General features: G+C 38.4%; 1 long non-coding RNA gene across 1 annotated transcript; it reads right to left on the bottom strand.

The window, feature by feature from the left end:
• Positions 1 to 780: 780 nt before the first annotated feature.
• Positions 781 to 17,886, bottom strand: LOC139683955 (uncharacterized). Its single transcript, XR_011699832.1, has 5 exons — positions 17,866 to 17,886; positions 14,986 to 16,005; positions 12,361 to 12,484; positions 11,498 to 11,659; positions 781 to 2,264 (listed from the first exon to the last, which is right to left on the bottom strand). It is a non-coding gene; the product is annotated as an uncharacterized lncRNA (long non-coding RNA).
• Positions 17,887 to 18,137: the final 251 nt, after the last annotated feature.

Raw genomic sequence — 18,137 nt, 5'->3', positions numbered from 1 at the left:
CCTGCCCTCATATCTTGTCTTTAACACCATCCATAGTGTCTCCAGACACAACTTCGTCATTTCTACAAGAGATCTGTTTTAGATTTACCATCAAAAGTTATTCCACTTCTTTGGAGCACATCAGCTGACACAATACAGCAGGTTTGTAAGCAAAAAATTTTCAAAAGAAAATATCACAGAACCATTAGAAGTCCCATTTAAAAATATTTTTGACAACCATGGATTAAAGCTATGTATTTGAAACATCCTTACAAAACTGAAAAAGAATTTCACCTCACAGAATTTTTTTTATCCTTTTATGTATTGAAGGTAGTTCAGTAACAAAAATACTTAGAATTTTGCCAGTGGTTACCTGTGAAAGTCAGATTTCATCATACAGAAGCTGTAATTCCATCAAAGCCAAGTCCAGTGGATGCTTTCTTTTTAAATGTTTACAATATATTTTTGTTTAGAAGTATGGTATATTACTTTTAACATAATCTGCACTTTTATCCTGAGTAAAGAGTGCTGATTTGAATCAAGAGTCAAGGCCAGTAATTAATAAACCAATCAGCAATAAAGTGATGGATCTAACCTTTCATAATTGAGCTGCTCCAGAATGAATGTGTGATCTGATGCTCTAATTAAGAAGGACAGAACATGGCAAGTAGTAATTAGCTTTGTGTCATACAGGGATGCAGTAAAGTCACTGTAATTCTCTGACCTTTTAATTTTTTTGTATCTGAAATCCTGCAGACTATATGTTTGTGGAAGTAAATGGTTTATTCATAACTACACATTTTGAAAAAGTAGTAAGTGAAGTACAGGAGTCATATTTGGAAGTACATTTATTTTACCGTAGTTACTTTAATATCCAGATATATATTACCTATGTTAAGATTCAACACAGAAAAACTGATGCTTTTAGGAAAATGAAAATAAAACATTTCTTTCAGAGGCACTTATAGGTATACATCTGCATATATATATACATATCTATGAAAAATATGAATGTACTCTAGGTATCATAAAAGACAGAACTGGAAACAACCACTAAATCTCAGTTTAACACCACACTCCAAGGTAAATATTCTCCTGTTTTTCACTGTCTCTCATCCTCATTTATATTCCAGCTATGTATTTGGAGATCTTCATTGAACACACAGGCAAAATACTTATTTTGTGAGACAGTTCCACAGCCAAAGACTTCCAAGATCACACAGTCTTTCCTGGTACTGATGTTGAAACATACATTGCCCCCAGCCATATTGCTAGCCATTAATCACTGCTAGTGGCTGTCAAATTACAAAAGTTTCTGACATACAGTGAAAGGGAAAAAAATCTATAAAGATGCATTTAGGACACATTTGTCTTACTGAGTTCTTCTTACATAGTACCAAGAGAATACCTTAACTATCCTCAGATGTTTAAGTGATGGAGAGAGATGGAAAGATACACCCTTCCCTCAGTACTCATCTGATTCATACTCAGAGATTTGTCTGAGTAATCACTAAAAAGTCTTCCTTATCTCCATCTTGTTACAAACTCATTACATCTCCCTGTGGTATGAGGACCTCACAGCAGGGAGCTGTTTCTTTGTCATTTATGAATGAGACTACTGCAAATCATGAAGCAAAAGGCTAAAATAATATGGATGAGCCTGACTGTTTTCTCCATGGTTTAGGCCCCTGTGAACACAGCAGGAACATGAGTTCCCCATCTACTTCCACGGTCTTGGTCCTAACTTTCACACAAACTAATGGATATGATCCTAGATGCATGAGAAATTACAGTCCAGCAGCCAGCTGTGCTCCTTTAAATGTCTGTCACAGAGACCAGGATGGAGGGTATGGCAGCTGAGGATGAAGCATTGTCCACTGAAGGGATCTGGAATAAACAAACCAGACAAGTACAGAGTATAGGATACAGATTTCATATATATGAATGTATTTTTTTCCTTTAGGAAAAACAGTTGCTTTCAAAAACTGTTATTTTAACACTTCTTTTCCCCAGGTAAACAAAATTACATCCACATGTTGAGATGCACATGGATTTCTTTTTTATTACTGGAAATAAAAGGCTCAGAGGCTCTGCAGCAGGCTGTTAGGCAATGCAGTAATCCTTGCTCTCTGGTGTTCATCAGCTCATTTTAACAGCCAAAATCTCAAATTTAGCACATCTTCCACTCTTCTCTCTTCAAAATCTCACAAATGCTCCTGCTGCCTCCATGGTATTTCCCATGCCATTTCCAGAAGGGACTGTTGCTCTCACTCAGTGGCATACACCTGGGAATGCAACAGCAGAAATTAGTCAGAAAGCTGAACCATTGGATGGAATTGCAGACCAAGTAGAAAGTCAGTAAGAAATGGAAAGTAAGTTATGTTCAGATTGATTAAAAAATGGTTTGTATTCTCTCCTCTCATCTTTAAGCAGAGGCCATTCCTTTTACATGTGTTTGTTGATGAATCACACAAGGTACTTCAAGCTTAACAGTTCCTAGCACAAGTTTTAGATGAACTGATTTTATGGGCTGTATCCCACAGCCCACAAACAGATCATGACAGTGTGTTTGTGAAACCTGTGCAGAAATGTGTTTTACAAAAGACTGTAAGAGGCCTTGCTTTCCTTGCTACAGCTATCACTGTTTGGATCTGACACTTGTGAACAGAAGGAATTTGACCTTATCATGCATATTTTTTGGAAAATACAGTTGTACTACAGTCTGATCCCAATTTCACACAGAGACATCACAAGAGGATAGATGGTGGTGCTGCTTTTGTACCCGCAGTACTGAGATGCTGATTTTCAAAGTTATCACTATGCAAGCATGATCATGGGTCAAAGCACAAACATGATTTGGGATTTCTTAACTTAAGAATGGCTTTTTACCTTGTGAGGACCTCTATGAAGAGACCAGAAAAATTCAGTCACTAGATAAATAATAGCAACAGAGTGCATCTGGTGAGCAACAGACGGCCTTCAAAACCAAACAACATCCAATCTTGAAAATAGATTGTGAAAACAGATTTAATAGATTCATGAGTTCAGGATGTCCTTACATTAGCAGGTCTTGGAGCACTTGATTTTATGTGAAATGACCTTTTGTGCTAGATAATGAACAAATTTGAAGCTACTGAAAGAAATTTCCAGTGGCTAATTTATAGAACAGCATCAGAGATGAGAAGGGACTGCTAATGAGTCCTTTCAACTCCCAAATAATTACCTCAAATGTATAAACCTAAAGGACAAGTCTTTATAGGGTCAGTAGTCCCTAAAGTGAGAGGTTAAAATCACCATAAATCTACCAACAAGGTGATGATACACCCAAAGCAAAGGCAGTTCCTGTTTTAGGATTCATATATTATTATTACGATGCATAGTTTTAAGTATAACATATTACTGAGTGCCTGCTAGAGTAAAAGCCATTATATTAATTATGAGAGAGAACTGTCATCCATAGAGTATTTTTAATAATACATCTGACTCTCTCTTTTGTGAACCTTAAGTAATACTAAATTATTCACAATGCTTATATACAAATTGCCCTCATTGGGCTTTACTGCTAATATCCCACAGAGATTAATAGAAGCATTTCATACTCTTATGCATTATTATTTCAGATTATCTGCAGATTCCAGAGGAAATGACTCTCAACGTATGGTCAGTTCATTTGCAAAAGGTTACTTTTGCAATAATAAAGGCAAGTGACATTTTGTTAATGAAGTCTTATTTTCAGATACCAGGAATGTGATAGTTCACAAGCCCACTGACAATAATCTCATTTTACAGCCAGCTGTTCCCACCTTTTTTTGTAGGATCTGGATGAATAAATTTTAACCACATTATCATAGGATCATAGAAAAGTTTATGTCAAAAGGGACCTCATGAGGTCTCCAGTCTGACCTCTTGCCCACAACAGTTTCAAATCAAGGTCAGCGAGCTGTCAGGGCTTCATCTAACCAAGTCTTGAAAATCTCTGAGGACAGAGATGGCCCATCCTCTCTGGGCAGCCTGTTCCACTGCCTGTCTAAGGTCATCTTCAGCAGAATTGTCAGGTCCCAGCCTTTATAATTTCCAGGCTGATCCCTTCCTTAGTACATAACTTTACATTCATCTCTGTTGAAGTTTTAAGGTTCCTGCCTGGCTATAATCTTCATGTTTAATGATTGAAATCCACTTTAAAAAGTATAGATTAATATGCAATACAGAAATGTTTCTAAATAGCAAAATAAGACTCTTCAGAGCATGACACTACAGTGCTTTGCTTCTACTATTCACTTGCCAGCCAATATCAGAATTATACAGTATCACACTTACATCCATTGTGGCCTTTGGCAAAATTGGGCCTTCAGATTTGCAGCTCAGATCACTCACCTGAACTGAGTGATCTCAGTAACTGTTCTGTCCTGTGCTTTGATAACCAGCATCACAGAGGCATGACACACATTTTGACTCTTCATGTCATCGATAATTTGCTAGCAAATGCAAGAGTGTTTGCCATCAGGGTATCTGAGACTTTTCACATTATCTACAGGGTTAGTGAACCAATTTTGTTAGCACCAATATCACTGAACCTCTTAATTCCTAAGCTATGTTTTTCTGCTCTATTGCTCCAGTCTCCTCTGCCCCTCTACTGCACAGTTCTTTCCCATTAGCCTGTCTTTGCTTTATCTTCTTGCTAGTCCATAGTCTAAGCCTGCTCCATCTACTGCCTCCCACTCTCTTAACTCCTCCAAATTCAGCTTTTATCTCCAGGGAGTTCATCAAGACTCCTTCCTCATCAGTGCAGAAATGTCTGACAGGATACTCTGCACTCCAGAAAGACAGAATCTCTGCTCTTAGTTCCAGGACAGAGTAGCAAAAAGCGAGTTGAAAAAGCAATTCCAGGGAAGGTCCAGCTTTAAAGTGAAATGGAATGGGGAAAGGATTTGCTTAATTTCAATAGTTCTCTAATAACTATGTGTGAAATTTTCAGAAGTATTAGAATTAGCCAAAGACCCTAATTATTCATGGCAACAGCACAAGTCATGTTCATCTTTCAAAAGTTACCTTCTTCCAGGTATGAAGCCCTTCCAATAAATAAAGGAAAGGAAGAAGCCTTCAATAAACTAGTAATAAGATTTGCAGCCACTGGTGAAGTAACACATCCACTTTTTTCTTCTAAGAACATTTTTGTGAGCTGTTCAAGACCTTTAGTCTGGAGGGGAAGCCTCAATACAAAAATGAGAGCCCATACAGGGAATAGAAAGTATGGCTTTAACAGTGAATATCTGAAACAGTCTTAATTGCCTTTGACTTTACCTAATATGCTTCAAATAAATACATGGAAACTATACACAAGGAATTCTTGCTAACATTGCTTAATCCTGCCAAGAAGGAATTTAATTCATGTCTGTGCTGGGGAGAGAGTGGGTTACAACTTTATCAATGCCGAACAACTGAATTCTATCAAAGGAATGGAAAGGGAATAACAAGTTTCCTGAATAAGTAATCTATAAGAAATCCTTCGTCAGTCGCTGAAGATCCTGCAGAGCTAGTAATGCTATTAAGACAATTTGCATAAAATATGCATTTGTCCAAACACTGAAACCATATTCTGGGCCAAGTTACTCTGATTTTGAAGATGTTTAATTTTTCCTACCCCAGAGTTTGTAATACTCTGCTAATCTACAAGCCCTGCTGGTGCTCCCCACTCATTGCAGGCTATGTCAGATCACACCTCATAGCTCCATCAGCCTGAACAGAGATGCCAGAACAAAGACAAATACAGGATGCCCTTCAACAGTTCTTCTCAGAGTCTGATTAAATTCTCTCATATTTAACTAAACGTTCTTCCTCTTTGTCTCTTTGTACTGAGCCTGATACTGAATGCTCATCCCTGCTGTCCTGAAAACAACAATCTGGTGCAGTAAATCTAGGCCTGGTGTCTTTGCTATAGTTTAGAAAAAAATCAGTATTTCACCAAACTGACATATGTGTTCTAACAGAATTAATGGTCTTAGTCATTTTCAACTTGCACGGATAAATGAATAGTTACAATATGGTCTGCACAAACAACAATCTTGACTAATGCATACATAAACATAATTTATGGCTGTATTTATGCAGTAAAATTGTTTTTGATGCAGTTTCATGAGAGGTGGGCACACCTGTGATGTAAAAGGAAGGAGAGGCCATGCAGACGTACAGCATATGAATGGACTGGTTACTGTCAGCTCAGGACCCTGATAACACCACCTCCTTGTACTCAAACTTCATAAATTAGTATTAGCTTTAACTTACCTCTGTTTAAAGGGGGAAAAAAATAAATCAGTTGCCAAAAAAAAAAGACTTGTATTATTAGCACATCAATGACAGAACTCTTTGTCAAACACTGAATTTAAGTAAAGATTGTCCAAACTGATCCCCTAAGCTTTCATAACTTTGAAACATATGCCTCATATTAAATCAGAGAAAATAAACCCCCTATAAATAGGAATATTTTTAACTGTAGGAGTAAAACTAATGATTATATCACTCTGTATTACTTAGAATTTTTAGTCACTTCAGCTAAAGTCCCTTATAAAACTGTTTTAGCATTTGACAACAAGTACTGAAGAATTCATATTGTAAATTGGAAAAATACCAGAAGAAAAAGTTGGAGGTGGCAGTGGAAGAGGGGAAACATGTTCAGCAGGAAGTCTCCTGCGAACACTGTGCTGAAAGATCATTCCTATTCTAAATATAAACCTTTAATACATTAGCTATCCTGGCTTTAACATCAAATTAAATATTCCAGACTGAAGCAGAACCAGCAAGATAAGGTGATTCTCTGGAACTCACCCATCTCTTACAAAGAAGCTTTGAAATCCTGGTTGGAGGTTCTAGTGTATTTTGTATATGAGCATCTTAATTTGTGTTCTGCCTTCTTCTCTTGATGCCAGGCAAGAGGACAAGAGGCAACAGGCAGAAGGTGGAGCACAAGCAGTTCCACCTGCACATGAGGAAAAACTTCTGCACTGTGTGAGTGACCACACACTGAAAGAGGTTGCCCAGAGAGGTTGCACAGTCTCTTTCCCTTCAGATATTCAATAGCCATCTGAACACAATTCTGAGTCACCTGCTCTGGGATGACCCTGCTTGAGCAGGCAGGTTGGACCAGATGACCTGCTGTGGTCCCTTCCAACCTGACCCATTCTCTGATTCTTTTTCTTTCTGTTTACATGAAATGTCTGACTAAACCTGCCTAAACCTTAAGGGTCAGGTAAGTTTGGGTCTAGGTCTTTAGTATCCTCAGGACACCATCTGAAATACTCAGTTTAACTCTAGGAACAGTTAGGAGAAACACTGCTTGTGATGTCATAAGCAAACAGTTGCACTTATTTTTATTCTATGTCATTCAGAGTTGGCTTTTTCCAAGTCCTGCATGTTTTCTATCTACATTAAACACTTAGTACAAGGGATGTCTTCTTTTGCTAAACCAATTGTCACTTTTATGTGACGAAAGAGACTGAGCAGTAACAGGTGCCAGCTCTAGTCATCTGTGCTCTCCAAATGGAGCTATCTTGTTTTATTTCCTAAAGCCTTTACTTCTCACTGAGAACTCTGAAGCAGCTGTTCACTGGAAGATCAATGAAATACTAGTCTCAGAGATTACTAGAGAAATGGAAGAGGTAAATGTGATCTCAACTAGTCATTACCAGAGAAAAGAATAATGACTCACATCAGCTTCAGAAAGTTAAACAACCTTTCAGAAACCATCATGACTCACAAGTACTGCACACACACAAACACACACAGAGTCTTACTCTCTTTTCAAGGCATTTAGTTCTTCTATAGAGAAACTGAGCTCCTTCACCTTGAACATGCAACAGCCATATATTAATGCATTACCCTGATATCAGCCAGTTAATAGATTCAGAGAGGTAGATACTATAAATGCATTTCTTGCTGACTGGATTGCATAAACTGTTGACCTAAAAACTGCTGTGAAAAAATACATAATAGAAATTAAGCCTTTTTTTTTCTTCTAACATATTTTGTATGAGTTTGCTTTGGAATTGCAAGTAAGGCAACACTCAAAATAAAACTAACTCCAGGCAGGTTTTCTTTGTGGACATAGTTTTCTGAAGTAAAAATATTTTCCAGCAAGTATTCAGATGAGTAGTTATTTTGGATTCTGAAGCATTCATATTAGGGACAATAATTCAGTACCCATTGAAACAATTAACATAAGCAAAGCTGAAGGCAGCCAAGCTAGGGGACTTATGCTGGAAATGGAAGCAAAGAAGATATTTTAGCAGTAATGGCATTTCTGTTTCATGATAACGATCTATCAGTTACTCTTGTAACTTACATATACATATATATACATATATATGCTACTTTCTGAGGGGTGCTTTGAACATTCAAGTAACTGAAAATCAGAAAGCACTTTTGCCAATTGAAACTGCAAAAAGGTTTTCCACTGCAATGATCACAGTATGACCAGACAGGACATATGCATTCAATGGAGATCATTCTGCAGGAAAAGACAATGCTCTGGGCAACCTTTGGAGTATTCTTCACATATTTGTTCTGGCCCAGATGAAGAGGCTAATTTGTGATAATTAGGGTGTAAATTTCCAAGCACTGCAGCTTAGCTGCCCTAGTTCCCACTAAGACCACTTTGTCTTTCTAGGAGCAAGTAATTTTGCTTTGAAAGTACCACAGGCTATTTTGCCTTTAACACTGAAATGTCTCCAGCAAGAATAGTGTGAATTAGTTACACATAAATTCACACTCAATGTGTATTCCTATTAACTTCCTCCTGTTAAAATGACATTAATTGGGTAGGAGGCTTGTAGCAGACTGGCAGGGTAACAGATGCCCAGAAAGGAAAAATATTGTATTACAAAAGCAACAAAAGTCACTAGGAAAATTAATTAACATGACCTATGTCCACAAACAATGTTACAGAATTCATTTTCACCTTGAAGAGGAGGGACTAGTGCATCTCAAAGAAGGAGGTAGAATTACTGCAACTGAGTTTAAGTAGCTGAGTAAACAGTTTGATCTGCCTACCAACTAACTACTCACCTGAGTAACTAAGAGAGCTGAGCATGGTGTGCCCACACTGCAGTGAGCCTGACACAGCAGCTGAGAGAAGTTGTCCGCTGATGGTTGTTTACCAGACTGTCTGAAACAAGCAAATTCAATTCTTATTGGAAAAGTGTCTGCCTTGCAAAACTCAGAAGCTTGAGTTCCCCTGCTAATCATCTTGGTGCAAGCGAAGAGGAACAAAAACTTAATTACCCTTCTGCTCCAACACATGGTACCTCCACACTAAACCCCAGAAACTGCACTGGGGAGCATCTATACCTTTACCCATTCTAAAATTATCCTATGTGGATTATTTCATCCTGGAGGGCTGCCAGGCCTAAATTTAACCCAAGTACAATACATTGTTTGCAATTCTTTTATTGCATCTAACAATATTCTGTGTTGTCATGTTTAGGACTTATATTTTAAGTCAATAAAAATATGCTTTTAACTAAAAAACTGCATGAAATCATCCATTTCCCCCACTAAGCAGCCAGGGTTTTCTTTAAAAAGGTAACTTTGAGTTTACAAACTCCAGTTATAGGAACATGAATTTAATGGTGCTGCAAGGCAAAGATGTATTCAGCCTGTTTGAATTCCTAGGTGAGATGTGAGACCAAACTGAGAGGCATCTCCAGATAAACTAAGTGCAATAGTCTGACAGCATTTCGGTCCAAGTTTGCACGGACCACAGTCTTACATACCCACTTTATGCACAGTCTCTTTTCCTAACTTACTTGATGCCTTCTGTCTCTGAATATCACATGTGAATTCCAAACCCTGCAATTTGGGCCTCAAATCTAAGGCATCTGAATTTACTGTCATGTTATATTGTGAAAGTAGATCACCACACAACCTCATACCTGAATAGCTGTCAAATTCATAGGCGCTAACAGCAGACATTCATTCACCTTTCTGTCTATACAACTTCTTAAATAGATTCTACTTCAATATGCAAGTTTTATGGTATCTATACATATAGTGAAAATGTGCTTTTTCACAATAATAACTAGTATTTCACTATCTTTGACAGCAATATAAATGTTTCTAAAAGACTACAGAACATTGTGAGACACTCTAAGACCTGCCTGAAATATTCCTTCAAGAAAGCCAGTTTATTTAAGGAGTCTGGCACATATTTTCAGTCTGCTTTATATTTTAAAAGTTGCTGTAATCTCAGACTGGCTACATATTTGAGAAATACTGAAAGACAGAAGACTGGTAAAGATTTAAAATCATCTTAAGAAAAGGGAGTAGCCTTGGAATGATCAATATTTTTCCATGTTAATTATTTATTCCATTATATTTTTGTTAATTTAAATTAAACAAGTAACCAGAAGACAGCAAGAAAAAAATAGCAAAGACAAGGAATAATCAAGGTGACATTGTATGAAATTAAACAAAATTTTTCTTATAACAAAGTAACAGTCCTTGGGAAAAGGAACAAGCCATTAAAATCATATATCCTAACCCTGTGAGCTGTTTCACAGTGCTGTCTGATTGCTCCCACTCTTAGTATGGTGTATTTAATTATTCCTACCTAAATGAAGTAGCTCTTGCTCTTCTTTGTTGAGTTGCATATACTTTTCACACTGATTTCTTAACTTGCCATGATTCTCAATTTACATCCTACCCTTTCACAGACAGTTAAGGGATCCTCTGCAGCTGATGGCTGAATGCTATTTAATAATCCTCTCTACTCTGTTATCCAAAATATTAATGGGAGTTTTGACTAGTGCTAGAGTTAAGTTAGAATCCTACACATTCCCCCTGTGCAAAATCCTTCATTTTGACAGTGAATCATGAATAGCAAAACTAGCTGCATTTTCCCAACATGATGCAGCAGTACTCAGGAAAATAGCTCCATGTTTTATCACCAGTGGAACAAATGGAATAGTATCAACCTGGAATGAAAGCAGAAAATATTGTTCTGAGATATATAAGCCAGAATGCAACACTGAAGGTGTGAAGTAGTGACATTTTGGAACATTACACTTGTGAAAACAGTGTTCACATGTTTGAGATAATTCAGGAGATGTTAGAGATATCAGCTTTGGAGATAAAGCAGAAAGAACTGATCTCATTCCACCTTAAGAAAACTCTGATGACACACATGAATACAGTTTTCAGATATGTAATGTGATAGTGAGTGTGGAAATAGAATATAATATTCTTTGCCCTCTACAAATAGGTTAAAATGTAGTGGTCTTAAACTACAATAAGTTATTTAAATTAGGAATTACAAAGACTTTTCTATTGGTAAAGATATGAAAGTGAGAACATGCTGCTAAACTTGCATGTTCCCAACGTGACATTAATAGTCATATAAAAATGCCAACCAAACTGTGCTTCCATAACCTCACTTTGAAAATGTCATGCACACTGCATCCAAGGTCTAAGACTGGATGTGTAGCTAGATTTTCATTATAAATCACAAAGCAGAGACTCATTACCTTACCTAACACACTGTAAGTCACAGCATAATAAAAAGCTTTAGGTTGGAAGGTCCCTTTAAAGATCATCTTAGTCCAATCCTCTTGCCATGGGTGGGGATATCAAAGCACCATCCAGCCTGACTCTGAACACTCCCAGGGATGTTCAAGCTGCCAAGGTTTAAGAGCTATGGAGACAGAAGAAACACAGATGATTACTTGCAGATGATAAGAAACCATCCAGATCTGTTATTTAGAGTCCTACCCAGTTTCTGACAGGTGACTGTAAAATATGGGTTTGCGATCATTATTTTAACCTGCTGTTGTGAGTAGGACAAATGAAGCCAAAAGTTCAAGGATATAAACTTTCCCTAAAGAAAACAGTGGTGATTTAGAGTCTATTTACACTAGATATTTATGCAATCCCCATTATGGCAGTATCAGGACTCTTCCCAATATTTAATGTACTTCTTTTCACAATAATGTTGTAAGGTCCGTGAACCTGTGAAACTGCAGTCAAAAATATAATATTTGTGAACCCCAAGAGAAAATGCTCAGTAAACCAGCGTAACAGGGTGAGTTCTACAGTTGCTGGAAAAGTGAGGCTGAGCACCGTAGAGAGTTCAGAAAACAGTATCTTTATTAACAGAAGTGACTGAATAGCAGGACCCAAAGAGAAGGGAGCGAGAAGCAGGGAGACTAAAGCAATAAACCCAAACCTGTAAGCACCCCACTCACCAAAGAGTTACTCATGTAAGGTTGTCTTACCAACTCAGGACACTACCCTGAAGGCAGGGGCTACATCTTCCAGGCCTTGGCAGACAGGAGATGTCCCTGCTGTCTTTTTTTAGGAAAAAACCACCAACATCCAGAGCACGAGTCCTCTCACCTTTATTGAGCCTGCTGGTGAGGTCTACCTAGGAAGGTGTGGCCACTACGCCTCCAGGAAGAGGTGCCAGGCTCTGCTCTCTTTCTTCCTCTTTGCTCTGTCCCCCTCAGCTCTCCTTCAAAGGCTGTCAACCAATAGGAGAGAGTCAAGTAACTTCAGTTTATGCAAAGTCTGTCTTCAAGGATGAAGCCTACACTCTATCAGCTTTTGTTCTCTAGAACTTCGCAGGAAAAGGATAAATCTTTTCACAGGTGGCATGAGCAAAAACACAGACCAAAATGTCAACACTTTTAATTCCTGAAATAACCAATCATGAAGAATAATCCATTGATAAGGTATCTCCTTGGAGAAAAGCACACTTGATTTCTACCTCCTGCTTTTAACACTTCAGATATGCCAATACTGCTGAATCCTAATATATTGGATGGACTGTACATGCACAGATCAGCTGAGCACATGCCATCAGCTCAGCACAGAGCATGACAGGTGCTGTTAGACAGTCACCAAGCTGTTAACAGGCACATTAATGTGCAGCTACTCCCATCCGACTATTGGTCACCTGACAAGAGGTTCTTTTCCCACTGTGGGAAACAACAGCAAGTGCCTGTAAGAACATGCTATTCTGGAAGGGTTACCAGGTATGTTGTTTACTTATTTTATCCAGTGAGTAATTGCGTTTAGAGTAGATAAATAAGCCTAGAAGCACTACTTTCCTAGGTTTGCACCAAACCAGCTGAACTTACAATTCAAAATAACTAAATTATTTGATGAATCTGACACTAATATTACTTACAAAAGCCACAGAATGAGCAGTCTTGCCTCAGACCTATGTTCTCTTCATAGTTGCATGACTGTCTGTTCTGCCTCATTATCTCTCTCAATGATCTGATTTTTCAAAGAAAGATTTTTAAATTTAGGAGAATAGAAATACAAGATTGGGAAGGCAGGCCAGAAAAAAATTATGTGATGACCATCTCAGCAAGGTTTGAACATGTTTTTATATTTTCCTGGTCCTCGGCTGTAACAGAAATACTCTAAGAATAGCTCCCAATTAATAGATTTCTCAAAGTATCTGTCAAACTGCAATGTTAGCTTTTTTTTTTTGTATGTTGTCAAATGAGGATCCAACCCCGAAGCACTTTCAAAATACAAAGAATGTTAAATACATATTACATATGCAAGTAATAGGTTTTACTTTTCTGAGTGTACCCACAGATGTTTCATGACTGTGAACCACTCATGTGAAGAAAGTGTTTGAATCAGATCCATCCTCACAGATTACATTTAAACCAATGCTCAAAGAACCATGAGTTTATATATTTTGTGTTTCACTTTTATTTTGCAGAGGATTTTTTCATAAAAATTTGAAAGAAATCTGAGTTCCAGCTTCTGCAAAAGAACAGAGGCAGGGTTCAGCTACCTCACTTATTCTAAGTTTGAAAACATTTTGCATGGGCATTGAGAAGTTCATTTCACTAGAATGTCCAACACTTGTGATTTCAGCACAAATTCTTTTCACAACACCGATACGAGGATACTTTGTAACTGAATAGCAAAGCCTTCAGTTTTTTAAATAAAAATGCCCTCCTGAATTAATATTAGAGAAAACATCTCCCTGGGCATGAGCTCTGGAGGCTACAAAACTAAACAGGGGAGGGAGTGGGATGACAACTGGCAGGAGAAAGGTCTGATACTGGCCCAGATATATATATTTGTGGAAATTCAACCTCCACTTTCACCATTGCAACTCCCGAGAAGCAAGCAGGTATCTTAGCAAACATCAGTGCTGGAATGAAATTCCAGATGTTAAACTGAGAGTATGCATAATAACTTCAGTATTATGAGCATGGACCTGGTTGTTGTCATTTTAACACAATTATGCAGATTTGGTGCCCCCTGCTGTCTTTTAGTACCAGAGTGACCCATGAAAAATATAAGTGCTTAAACACACTGAACAGCACAACACACCCCCAAAGGGCAAATAGAGGATGCTGCTCAAAAAGGCATATTTGAACTAGAATGTGAGTCTACAGGCTGCTTTGGTGAAGCATCCAGGAGCTGAGAAAAGCAGAGCTTTGTGTTGGTAATGATCACAAATGGGAAAAGCATTGAGTGCACCAGCAGCAACAGGAACCACAGAGACCTGAGCTCCAGCCTTGGCTCTGCTCCATTGCTTGAAAGCAGGACCACAAAAAAAGACTCAGTCTCTTGTGGGGATAAAACCACATGAAATCTTTGTGGTCTCTTTTTTCTCACTCAGCACTGGGTCTGCTACATTCCTGTCTCTCAACCCCAAATAGAGAGTTTAAACAGACTCTACTTGCATATGATGATTGCATCCAGAGGTCTCAAAAAGTATTAGTGTCAGTGGTACCCCCAGGTACACACAGGGTACACCTACATAAGGTTTTGTTGTCAATTAAACTGAAGACATGCTCCAGGAGCATTCCTGAGCCAGCAGGCTCCTGCTTGGGACCAGCCCAGAGCTAGCCCAAAGCACCACCCCTCCAATGCACACAGCACAGCTCTTGGGGTGGCAGCACAACCCACTTCTCTCTGCTGAGCAAACCTACCTGGGCCACACTTCGCGCTAAATGAAAGGCACCCACTTAAAATAAGACTCACCTGCTGAATCTCACTGCCACTGAGAGCAGGTCTGTAACTTCTCCATCCCTCTAGCTGCTTGTTCCCAGTCCATCCACTTCATTAGCCCCAGCAACCCTCTGGCAGCACAGTGAGCTTCTTTAACTTCCAGGCTCAATTAAAAACTAATGCCTGCCCTTTTCTTTTTTTTTTCCTTCTTCTTTTGTTTCTTTTGTTGTTTGTTTTTGTTTTGTTTTGTTTTGTTTTGTTTTGTTTTTCCCAGGGCTGATTTTCAGTTGGATCAGTTTATTGTATGGTCATGTGGGTTTCTGGGTCTGATGTAATAAGGGGGAGGAATGACCCTTTGGCAGCAGTGCAGTCTCAGATTGGCTTAAGCTAATCATGAAACTTCTGTTCTAAATCAAATAAGGGTGTGAGGTGCCAATTGGTGTGATGGCTTGTCCAAACTAACAGAGCACATGCACAGCTAGGTTGAAATTCTGCCCTAATCAATGGCCAAGATTTATATCTCTAACTTTTTAAAATTTCTCTGTTGGTCTCTCACCCCTTTCTTGTACTCCTCCCGGAACAGCGATGATGAAGCAAAACTGCAATGACCCATCTGAGCCTCTGCAGAGCAGCAGACAGGACTTTTCAAGGAAGAATGTCCGCGTAAGTGATTTTCTACTGCCAATCAACACTAGGCTAACAACTGATAACTTTGTCTGCTTACACTCAAAGACATTTCTTTAAAGGGGCGTTTGTTTAGTAGTCACAACAAGTAATCAATCAGTCAGTTATGTCCTCCCTTGGCTATCTGTGCTTGAAGATGAAAAAAAAAACAAACAAAAAATTCCACAGAGAAAGGGCAGTTTTGTCTTGCTGCAACAGGGGTGTTCACTGTCTGTGTTCCTGCAAACATGTGTGCTGAAGCAGCACTGAGCTCTACTTCAAGCAGATGTGCAGCAGAGGATGCTTCATCATTTCATATTCTCCTCATGTTGGAAGGCTTTCAGGACTGACATTGAATCCATGAGCCACTGACACTTACGGAAAGGCTTTCTGGTGAACAAGACGAAATTTCTGTCACTTGTAGTGTCTGAGAAGGTTTTTCAACTTCAAGAGAAAAGAATTTGTTCAGTTTCTCTGACACTTATTTATACATCCACGCTCTAAATGGCTGTCTTCAACTCTTGAACTCCTGTGACTTAGTAAGATGGTATGATCTGTATTACATCTGCTGTAGCAGTATTTAAACAAACTTCCTTAATAAAATCTTGCCCACTTCCACCACCTAGAAATCCTATTTTGTATTTCACACATTTTATTTTTACACTTCAGCATTCAAAACACCAGAAGGCAGGAGTTTGGCCTGGTAGCTATTACATTAGTTGCACCCTGATACAAAATCAACTTGCTTACTACATCCTTCATAGTTGTTATTTTACTCAGTGAACTGGCTGCAGGGACTGTCTAAAAATTCACTTCTATCTCCTCTAAACATTGTGTAAGTCAGTGGTCTGTCCTCTCTTCACCTCCTTTCAGGGTGAAACACAGCCACACACAGCCGTGGTAGGGGTTGTGCAAGAAGAAGATTATGAGGGTGGATCCACTTGTTTTGATCTCCTGACAGAGCACTCTGGCTCCCTCTGCTACCAGGCTCCTGCAGCCACCTTCTTGCTCTTTTTCCAGCCCTAATCTCTCTTCTTTGCCCTTTTCTTGTTTTTCTCACTGAAATTAATAAATTAATGTGCATATCTAGCAGCCACCACTTGCAAAGAGCCAGACCTCAATGCTCTTAAGAACGAGGAGCCAATTTTTAACTATTTAAGTGAACTTGAGCACTGGAAGAGCTGGCTTGTCACAGAGGGGAGCTGTGCAGAGGGATGAGCATAGAGGTTTAAGTCAGAAGGTCTTATTATCGCTACAACTCAGGGCACTGGCTAATCAGTAAGGGTGTAGCTTTATTGGGAAAAGTGTATTTTATGATATTTAAGTCTGTATCTGAAACACTTAGTTTAGGTGAGACACCAGAGACACTTCATGATCCACTGGAGTGTTACATCATAGCAATTAATACCAATTAGTAGGAGATTCTCTTTCAGGGCATGCCAGGCTCCAGAGTGTGGGAAGGGAGAAAATACATCCCTACTCATGCCTTTCAAGTCTGCTTTTCCCAACACATAAACTGAGATAAATATCAACAACATACATGACAGACTTTTCTCTCAGCATACTCTTTTTCCTGTGATTCAAGTATTGGAAAACATTTATCTAATCTAGTATGTAACTAGATATTCTTTTACCTAAAAATGCAGATTTGCACATTGTGAATTGTAACCTTCTCCTGAGAGGATAAGCCAACACTCTTAGAATAAAAGAAACAAAAAACTCCAAATTCAGTCCACAATGTAAACAAAAGACCTTGCACTTACTCCACTTGTTAGACATCCTGTCTAGAATAGGATGGCAAAGTGCCCAAGGCTTTGTTTATGCTGGCTAGCAAAATATGCTATAAACAAACCCAGAAGACAAACTGGTTTCTAACATGATTTGTCCAGTCTTTGAGGAATAAAAGAAAACTTCTTAAGGCTGAAAACCAAACCAACAAACTAGTGAAAGGATTGAAATGAGCTACATGTAACATAAAAATACAAAACGAAACAAGAGTAAGCATCAATGACCAGGGCCAGAATCCAAGTAATTCTAACATAGGATAAACAGTGGAGAGACACTAAGCAAAACCAAATTTCTGTAGCCAATATCCATATTTCAGGGTTAGTTTAAAAAGAAAAAAATTGGTTCATGATTTCCTTCCAGAGACTAGACTAGAATTATGCCAAGTATATAAATAAGTATCAGTAAGCACCATTACATATTCTTATGTTAGAACAATATTGGCTCACATACATTTGTTCTTACCAGAAGCTGGAAGACAAAAACACTCTTCATACTGCAGTTGACACCACCAGGTGACAATCTGTTAGAAGACAGTAAACACTGCACTTTATCAAGCATTAATTAATTTTCTTTGGTCACACTCTTGTATTTGTTACTATCTGTTTGTGTCCTTGCAAATATCGGGGTGGCAGGGTGTGAAACAGGACTTGTAAATGTTACAGAATTGCAAATAATGACATATAAAGCCCTGTATTTTTCATGATGAAGCAATTTAGCTCCAACGTGTGCAACTT

This window comes from Pithys albifrons, chromosome 2, assembly GCF_047495875.1.
Source record: "Pithys albifrons albifrons isolate INPA30051 chromosome 2, PitAlb_v1, whole genome shotgun sequence".
NCBI lineage: Eukaryota > Metazoa > Chordata > Aves > Passeriformes > Thamnophilidae > Pithys > Pithys albifrons.
The sequence above is the reverse complement of the archived record's forward strand: the minus strand, read 5'-3'. Positions and strand labels throughout refer to the sequence as shown.